Genomic DNA, 10,274 nt, shown 5'->3' on the forward strand with positions numbered 1-10,274 from the left:
GCCAGGGCTCGACGTGTTTTTTTTCCTGCAACAGACATCTTGCTTCAGAATTTTTTCGCGACAAACGTCTTATTCCAAAATTTTAAAAATTTCTACATATGGTCCCTCTTTGCAACAAGAGCTTTATTTCAGAACACAATGACTATTGCAACAAGAGATTTATTCATAAACATGCTCCCCTGAAACCGTCGTTCACTGCGAGCTTCACCAGATGGTTGCGAGGGAGGATCGGCGCGCCCGTCCCCACCCTCGCGCCGTCGGCGGCGAGCACCGGACCATCGACCAAAGTCACCTTGTCACCATCCTCATCTTCCTTCTGTTTTCTTCATTTCTCTGTATTTCTCGCTGTAGTTGCTGTGAAGCTCGCCGTCAACCCGGCAAACCTCACTGAGACGAGCTCCCGCCGCTCCGGGGCGTCCCCACCTCCTGCCCGCGGGTCATCCTCGTCGGATCCGGCGAGATTCGGCTGGAATCCTACCCGTCGTCGCGCTCCTAGCCCCACGAGTCCCCGCCCCGCTGCTCTCGGACGTCCCTGCCTCCTGCCCACACGCCATCCTCGTCGGATCCGGCGAGATTCCTCGCCTCCATCGCCCTCCCGGCCGCATGAGTCACGGCTGCTGCAAGAAGCCAGGCAGTTGCAAAATTCTCTTTTTCGAAACAAAGGCTCAGTTGCATAAACACATGTACACGGGGGTGCTCTCGTCCATCAGATCAACAAGGATCTGACGGACACGGAGCCGGCGGACGCGCCCTTGCGATCGGCCGACTGAAGGTAATCTCCTAAACCGACTATTACATCGACATTATAGTAAAACTCCAACTCGGTTAACACACCATCACCGTAGCAAACTTTCCTAGTTTGACTACTCCTAACACAACACGACTTAGTACTACTATTTTTGACTCACACGTGGACTTGCAAGTCTGGACACAACTAGCACACCCCTACCCAAACTTACCAAACTCAAATTTATTTGAATTAAGCTAACATTCATCCCCTAATCCAAACATCCGATTCTTCATTTGACGAGACACGCAGATGATTCTCTATTCATCTTGTCATGCCCATTGCCTTCGGTGACGCGACTTACCGAATTACAACTTCTCTCTTCATGCAACGACGGCCACCACTTTATCATCGCTGCAACTTCGTTTGTATACCGACTCATAGACTTTAACCAACGACTACCCGGACTACCAGCCACGCTGTCACATCTTAGCATGCTACATGCAGACTAAACGCACAGCCTCATGCAGGAACTCAACTTAACTGGTACGCGTCCATCTTCACGTTGATCTTCATCTTCTCGTCGGTTGCTTGCACACGGGAAGACACATCTCTTCACTCGTCACATCTTCACATCTTCTCAATGTCGCCGATGCAACATCTTATCAAATGACACCTCCTGTCCAGCGGCAACACAACTCGTCATATACGTGCAACTCATCTCCACCGTATATGAACTCGCTGGAACTCCGCGTTCACAAACAGAAACGCAAGGCACACATTCCTTTTTCCGCCCGCTCTCGCTTGCAATTCTCCTCCGCTAGTTACGCATCTCAACTTTAGCAGAAGATTCACACACCTGAACTCTTGGACGCACCTTACAAGAACTCCTGTGCACACCTTGACGACATATCGCAACTTTGTCGCATCTTCCTTGCTCTCCCCGAACGACGGTCTTGACGATATCTTCTAGCACCGCACCTCGGCACTACCGCTCCCGTCAACCTCCTCCAGGTCGTTTCATCGAACGACAATCACCAGCCGCCTCGCTTGCGACAGCGTCCTCGCCGCCTTCTTGTCGCCGCTCCGCCAAACGACAACTGCCCGATCCTCCTTCTCGCCACTCGAACGACAATTGCCTGCTCCTCCTCGTCGCTGCATCCCAGCGACTATATCGCTTGTTCCTCCTTGTCGCTGCACCAACGACCATATCGCCCGCCCCGAGGCACTAGTTTGGTCGCCACCCCGGGGCAAGCGTAGCTTCCCTCGAACCTTGCTCTGATACCAACTATTGGAAATCGCCCACAGGATCAATCACATAAAATCACATGAACACACGCGCACAAAAACTGATAGCCAACGGCCCTTGTCGTGCCTTCTTTTCTCTTTATTTCTTTTTCTATTTTCTCTTCTCACGTTGTTACAGCTTCGCAGCCGTATGCCTGCCACTGCATATATAGACGCAGCTGGGCAGCAAGACGTAAAACGCTAATCTCCTAAACCGACCAGTACATGGACATTATAGTAAAATTCCAACTCGGTTATAACACCACCACCGTAGCAAACTTTCCTAGTTTGACTACTCATAACACCGCACGACTGAGTACTACTCCCTCCGTCCAGAAATACTTGTCGGGGGAATGGATGTATCTAGACGTATTTTAGTTCTAGATACATCCATTTTTATGCATTTTTCCGACAAGTATTTCATGACGGAGGGAGTACTATTTTTGACTCACACGTGGACTTGCAAGTCTGGACACAACTAGCAAACTTCTAGCCAAACTTGCCAAACACAAAATTATTTGGATTAAGCTAACTGATTCAAGCCGAGCTAGTGATCACACATCTGAAGGATTCACTCAATTCAAGTGAGGCTTTGAAACAAGTACTCCCATAAGAGCAAAGGCGGAGAAGCAAATACCTCATTTCAAGATCACCTCCCTCTCCCAAAAATTTCAAATCATACTACATATAACGTGAGGAACAAAACAAGTAAAGAGATGCTTGACGATGAAATATTTGATATCCTTGCAGGACGTTATAGGTGTGTGTATCGGCTATACAAGTTCTACTGGATATTCTTAAAAAGAATTGAAACAATAACCTGAAATTGTTCATAAAAAAGATCATCACTGAAACTTTGTGACAATCCTCCACTCATACATATCGAGGCCAACTCAATTGTTAATTTTCGGATATGTTATAGATGAAACCCTCATCTTAGGACTTCGAGATCTATGAACTGCCGCTCATTAATTGAAACCATCTTCAGCTACAGAATCTCTAAATTTATTCGCCGGCTATGTAATCTATCAACATCTTTACATCCGAGATGTATGAGTCAAGCACCATCGGCTATCGAATCTCAGAATCTAAAGCCGAAGTAATGCATCACCTCACACAGGCGAATTGGGCACTTTGACTCTTGATAGAACCACGGTTTGATGCACAGGATGTGGAAGGCGTGGGTGTGGAAGCGCGGCAGCATGGCGATCTCCTCGTCACTAGGCTCCAACTCCAGCCAATCGTGCACACCAAGCAGGGTACCGCCTCTTTGTAGGCGCGGATTAAGTCTTGTGGATGGCTGAAAACTTGCAATACCAGTAACAATGGCAGGTGGATGTCAACGTCGAAGCAGCGCGACGCCCTCAAGGCTATCGATCTTGCGGCCGATGACATCGGTGAAGTCCCTTTGCGGGTGAAGATGGTACCCCAGTTACCCGGTGCGAGGTCGTCCTCGCCGGTGACAGGCCCGTCTACGAGCATGCATGCCATGGATGAGGTTGCGGCAGGCCTCGTAGTTTCGGAAGACGGCAGGGTCCGTGCCCGATCGACGCGGTGGTCGAGGGGCGCTCGGTCGTCGAACGAGGCGTGGATGCGTAGGGAGCTCGGGAGATGGCTTGGCTTCAGGCTGGGAACAACGCGCACGAGAACTCTACGGCAGCCGTAGACGTCCGTCTCCGTGACCTCCGCGGTGGGCGGCAACGGTGGGAACTGTTGGCGCCGAGTCCTAGCTTGCTCTTTGCGCCGGTGCCCAGCTCCCTCTCGCTCTCTTTCTCAAACACACACACGTACAAAGATAAAAGAAAGAGGAGATATAGGACACTGTGGTGCTTTTCCGGCGCACATACGTCTGCCGCAACGACGGTCTTTTCCTCGAGCAACAACTCGAGACACACACACCTGAGCAGTACAGTAGAGAGCTTTTTATGCCAGTCTAGCACACACACCAGCACACTCACACACACACGCAAGATCAACCGGCCACTAAGCCAACTAACTAGCATGCACACACGGACCCACGTCTCCATGCATGCACCGCACTAGCTAACCTTACGAAACGGCCACACGGACTCGGCCGTCTCCTTCCATGCATGTAGGTAGCTACTAACAAACACAACGCATGCAGCTAGCCACCCCTAACCGACGCAAGATAAAGACTATGGCTAACAGTAACACCATGCACCATGTCTCTCTCTCTCTCTCTCTCTCTCATGAAACGAATTGTGCTCTGAAACATGGCAGATCGTCGGACCGTGATTTCTTATAGCCGAAGGAAGGAGGGCGCATGACTGCCTGTAAACTGACAGGATGCTACTGCGGGTCGCCCAGTGGAAACGGAAAGTGGACCCACTGTCTGTGACCGGCTGTAAACGACGAGCCTCAAGACTTTGCCTTTTGCTCCCTATAATTAATGTCGGTGAAGAATGGATACAGTTTCGAGACTGATGTGCAGGGCAAAATGGAAAATATAACCAAAAAGTGAAACAAATTCAAATAGTAATTAAACCCTTCGTGAAAGTATTTCACAGAACAAAACCTTTAGTTAGCGCCCAACGTGTAGGCGCTATGCATTGTGTCGTAGCGCCGTTTTCACAGGCGCTACATATATAGCTAACCATATGTAATAATGTAGTCAATATATTTTTGTTAAGATGGTCATGTGATTATTGAAAAGTGTTCAATGATATGTTAAATATTCATGTAATTAAAAATTTCATGCATTACAAAATCATGTAATTAAAAAAGTGTGAGACATTCATAAAAAATCATATAATTACAGATACATTTGTTATGAAAAAAATTTGAAAGATGAAGGAATACTAAATTGCAAAAAAAAAACGTTGCAACAAATAGAACATCATGTTAGGTATAAAAAATGTTTACGTTAGAAGTATATTCTTTCAACTATAGTGGTTTAGGCATCCCAAATATTTATTACCTCAGTATATGTATCCTTGGCTCATGGGTAAAGAAATCCTTGGTTCACGGGTAAAGAAATATATGCCTAGAGAAGGCAAGATTTGAAACACTAGAGTTGATGCAAAATATCATGCTTCATCTCCAAACGTTTTCCATAGCAACGTAGTAGGCACATCAACCTTCTCCCAGGGGTACGGTGAGGAGCAAAATATGCGAAGTTACTCTGAGCGTCACCTAGCTCCAATTCCAGCATACATATGACGCACACCATGCTCGGTATCGCAAGAGCTCCGGGAGCGGCAGCCTTTTTGCATGCGCGGATTAGGGCCTATGGCTCCCAATAGACCAAACATTCCCGGAGTGACGACAGAAGGATGTCAATGTCGAGGCACTGGAAGAGCCCCCGTGGCTGTCGATTTGGTGGTCGATCACAATGGTATTCTACCTTGGCGGGTGAGCTAGATCCCCTAGTTAGCCAATTGCTGGGGCGAGGTTGTACTCAGTGCTCACCGACCCATCGACGAGTATCCCGTGGATGAACCCATGACAAATCTTGTAGTTTTGGAAGATCGCAGTGTCCACGACCTCGACATTGTGGTCGAAGGGTGCCTGGTCATCATCGAACGCGGCGAGGATGATCCACATCGCTGTTGAGAGGGCCTGGATCCCTATCACAAGCCTCCCATGTCACAGAACCACATAGTCGTGGATGCACATGGAGGATGGGAGATCGCTCCCCTCGAGGAGTGGGACGATGCGGAGAAAAACTCTCCCATAGCCAACGAGATGCGTCGCTGTGATGACTGCCATGGCTAAGGTGGCAACACCATGGTCCCGACACCCGCTCTGTATCCCCAAGGAAATGAAATGAGCTCTACCGTCATCTCATACGCACCATGGTGGACAGTAGAGCCAAAAACAATGGGCGTAAATTGAAGGGATGTTGTTGAGGGCCTCCTACTAGGAACCGGAAGTTTTGCATGATGAGATTGAAAACTTTTCCATTTGCTGCATAATTAATGTCGGTAAAGACCACAAATAGCTCGAAGAGAACTGTGTACTTTTATTTACTGCATGAGGGATTCATATACTGACGTGCCCATACTATCATTGTGAGATGATGGAGTACTTCAGCTTATAAGATCTGAGGAAGATTCAGTAAGATGAATATGACATAGATTACTAAGGTGATAAGTTCATAGACCTCCTTGAGGAAGAGGAGCAATTCATAGATTACAAAATGTTCATGTAATTACAAAAGTGTTTCTCACATTTTTACAAAGAAATTCATGTAATTTTAAAAGTGCTTGGTCAATTTTCATAAACGTTTGTGTCATTAGAAAAATAATAATTATTAGAAATCCATGTACTAAAAGAACTGCTTGATACATTTATAGAAATTTGGATGTAGTTAAAAAAAGTGTTGAATGCATTTTAAAATATGTTTGAGTTTTTAGAAAATGTAACCATGTAATAAGTAGTTAATATATTTTAGTAAGATGGTCATGTGATTAAGAAGTGTTCAATGGTTTTTAGAATATTCTTCAAATTAAAAAAATTCATGCATTACAAAAAAATGTAATTAAAAGAATAAACTTTAGATGAACAGCGCGCTGGAGAACTCTCCCGCAGCCGTAGACGCGATGTGCGGGCATGGTGGCAGCACCATGCTCCCGGCGCCCTCTCTCTCGAGGTGATAGACGTCGTGGTCCACTGTGTAGCTGGCGGGGACGAGAATTTCCTTGGACATGTCCAGCGTGATGTAGCCGGGCGGACGGATCTCGGCATCGAGCTGGTTGATGAGGTCTCTAGCGGAGCGCCAGATGTTGCTGCCGACCGCTTCCTGGCCAGGCAGACGCACGCGCTTGAACTAGCAGACGTCGGGGCCGGACTTGCCGGGGCCATAGGTGGCCGAGACGACATTGTAGAGGACGTCCTAGATGTACAGCTACATGAACCTTTGCAACGACTAAAGAAAACTAAACCAAATGAAATTCTCAACTAAACGCTCACATACATGGTTATGATGTCGATCCCAGACTCAACTCATGAAAATATGGTTTCAGTCTATAACTTGCGGACTACAAAGTGCAAACACGGCAAACCAGGCACAAGAAATACAAGCAAACAGTTCAGTTTAAGGTGTCTTAGCGCTGCGTCCATCCAATGATACAATCCATAACAATGACATAAAGGTTCATGACAACTGAAAATGAAGGCGAAAGTTTCATGACAATTGGAAGTGATTGACGCCGTAATTGATGCTCAGCTCGCTCATCGGCCGGATGGTCTCCATAGCGAAGACCATCAGGTGGGGGCACGACTCGTCTTCGTCGCCACAGACCACACGCTAGACTAAGGCGTTCGGCGCGAACCTGCTGTGGCAGATGCAGGCCGTGATGTTTTTCCTCTTGGACACGTCGAGCACGTACGTCGGTGCCGGGCACTGCACGAACCGGGGCGGTTCCCTGCCGTCGTCTGGAAGCGCCGCCGTTGGGGCGTACCCCGACTCAATCCACCTCGGGGGAAACTTCCATGGCTTGATGAAGCAGGCCCTCTCCTCCGTCAATGCGCCGGTATTGGCATTGGCATTCGCGTTGGCAATGCGGGGGTGATCTGCGGGGAGCACGTCCCCGGTGAACTCGCAGAGGAATGCGCCAAGCTGGATCAGGTCCACTTCGTCTCGTTGGATCGGAACACCACCAGCCGGTGCCTCATCCCGCGCTGGGTCATCCGGTTGGGGCAGTTCGCCAGGCACCCGCAAGACGCGCCACACTCATACACTGTTGGAGATCCATATTCTGTTCGCATGGTTTCCCAGTACTCAAGTGGTTCTGAGTGGGAGTAGTCATTTCTAATAGTGGAGTTCATTTCTCGTGGGGTGTGGTCGGACTTCCTATCATCCTGGCTGTTGGGTTGCCCTGGCTGATCCTATTTGTGGCTGTTTGTTTGATCAGCGTAGCAACATTGTAGGTAAGGGTGTGGCACCCCCTATCGGTCCCATTTAAACTCATGGAATTGAATTTTCCCCTTTGTGGATTACTCATGGATTTAACCGGCCGCGCCTAGGCACGTGCGGTAATGCCTAGATGGTACGCCGACGCAGGTTCAATGGTCTCATGGGTCGTCAGACGAAGGAATATGGCGGCCTAGTGCCCTAGTGGTCGCTGGGGACGCTCGGCGATTTGGTGGCACAACAGAGAATTGGATGGGATGAGCGGGCCGGGTGACATAAGATGTGAAGGCGATGGAGGGAAATTATGGGTCATGCGGTATTGGGAAAGTATAAGGGGAGTTCCAACCCCCATTATACGAGGAATTTGGAGCCTTTTTTAATTAACTATTGGACCAAGTAACCGTTCTTCTAGGGTTTGATTGGTAGGGCGGTGCGCTTGCTGACATTTTCTTCCCGTCGGCCCACTCCAGGATAAGCTATATATGTAGTATAATTTATTGTGAATTGTTTGGCACGCTACATCTACCGTTGTTTTATTCTTGAATCTTGAAAATAGATGACAAAATTAGTTTGAAAAACGCTGAAGAAAGCGATGCCTTTGTGTGTCTCTAAAATGGAAGTGGGTATACGCGGACATTTGGTTATGCCTTTTACATATGCCCTACAGAAAGTTGGACAGATAATGATCTGCATCCGTATAAGATAATTTGTTAGAAATTTTTTTTCCCAATATACACAGCCGTCGCCCCACTCTATTACCCTATCTCCCAATATACACAACCTTTGGGCAAAATTTTCGAAGAAGTGGTAAAGCCCATCCAGATCTAGGCACAAAAAGCCGCGGCTCTATTGCCCTTTCCGGCTTGTGAAGTCCAACCCCTAGAATTACGGATTCTTCCACACCCGCCACTCAGACGGCGGTCTCCGTTTCAGCAATCTGTGAAGGGCCGAGAGCCGCCTCTCTGGTTGACGCTTCGCTCCCTTTCCTTCACGGGAGCTACGCTAGGGTCAAGCTCAAACAATGCAGCAGCAGCCTTCTCCTCTGCAAATGCTGGGGATCGTAAGAAGACGAGGAATGCAATTATATTGTGTGCAATCCTATGACGGGCAGTGGACCGTGTTGCCGCCTATAGTATGGGAAGATGAAGAGGACGATGAATCTGCACATGTCAAACTAGCACAACCCTTCCTGGCTTTTTTTGACGCAGCTGTTCCGTTCCGCTTTGTGGTGTTTACACCCCAGGTGGAGTTGCATGACGATGTGGCGATATACTCGTCCGAAACTGGGCGATGGACTCGGAACAGCCGTGAGTGGGGGGATACCAGAGAGTATCCTCCTTTTACCGCGGAATGTGCCTTCGTGAATGGCATGATGCATTTTATGCATTTTCTGATCGAGGAACCTATTATAGCTGCAGCGGTGTCAAAGGGGGATGTTTGTGGGGAAATTGCTCTCCCTGAAGGTATGGAAGGAGCTAGGTCTGATTATAGCTCAATTGGATGCTCTCAGGGGAAATTGCATGCTTGGTATATGGTTCCTTGTTATTACCAACTCTTTGTGAGGGTACTTGAGGATTATGCTAGTGAAGTGTGGAACCTAAAGCATACTATTGATGTTCCCCAAATGTTTGGAAGGGAATATGCAAGAGAGGATTTTGACGAAGAGGACAAGACCTTTAAGTATGAGATGTTTGCAATTTATCCGGATCGTAATTTGGTTTTCGTTACTTATTGGAAGGAGGTGAATCTATCGTATGATATGGATAGCAGGGAAGCGCATCTTATGTGCAATTCTGGACATTTCATGTGTGGTTTACCTTATATTCCCTGTTTCACGGATTTGGTTGGCGGATGATTGCTGAAAGTCCTTGCTGCTTCATGCATTTGACATGGTGGCACAAATGCCTTTGTAAAAACTAGTCGTTGGGTGTGCGTGCGTGTGCCTAATTAATGGTCTAGTTCCGTGGTAGCATTCCAAAACGTGCTCTTCAGGTGCATGCCCTTTTGTGGCTTTGAACAATGTTGGTCAGCTTTACATATTTTCTAAGCGACAAGCGATCCATTGGATAATGCCTAGTTGTATGAATGACCTAGTCCCTTATATATTTGCTTTTAGGTAATACTAATTGCTGTTGTCACTTGATATCTGTCATTGGTGGCTGAATGTAAACAGATGTTAGTTTCATTTATGAATCCTTCATGGCCTTCCATCGACGACGTCAAATAATATGGAGGTCTTTATATGGAACTCCTTTTATATATATTGCACAATATGCAGCATAACATATCTAATGAACATCATTATTTTTCATTATTTTATTCAGTAGAGAAAACAAAATAATTCTGTTTGTCGCCAAGACTATTAAGCGCTCTTAAGTCTGCCGT

The 10,274-nt window shown here is 47.4% G+C and overlaps 1 pseudogene; it reads left to right on the forward strand.

Annotated features, from left to right (window-relative positions):
- Positions 1-7,320: 7,320 nt before the first annotated feature.
- On the forward strand, positions 7,321-9,744 carry LOC147981401 (uncharacterized; annotated as a pseudogene).
- The last annotated feature ends 530 nt before the right edge of the window (positions 9,745-10,274 follow it).

Source organism: Triticum urartu, chromosome 3A (assembly GCF_056163025.1).
Source record: "Triticum urartu cultivar PI428250 chromosome 3A, HENAU_Tu73, whole genome shotgun sequence".
Lineage (NCBI taxonomy): Eukaryota > Viridiplantae > Streptophyta > Magnoliopsida > Poales > Poaceae > Triticum > Triticum urartu.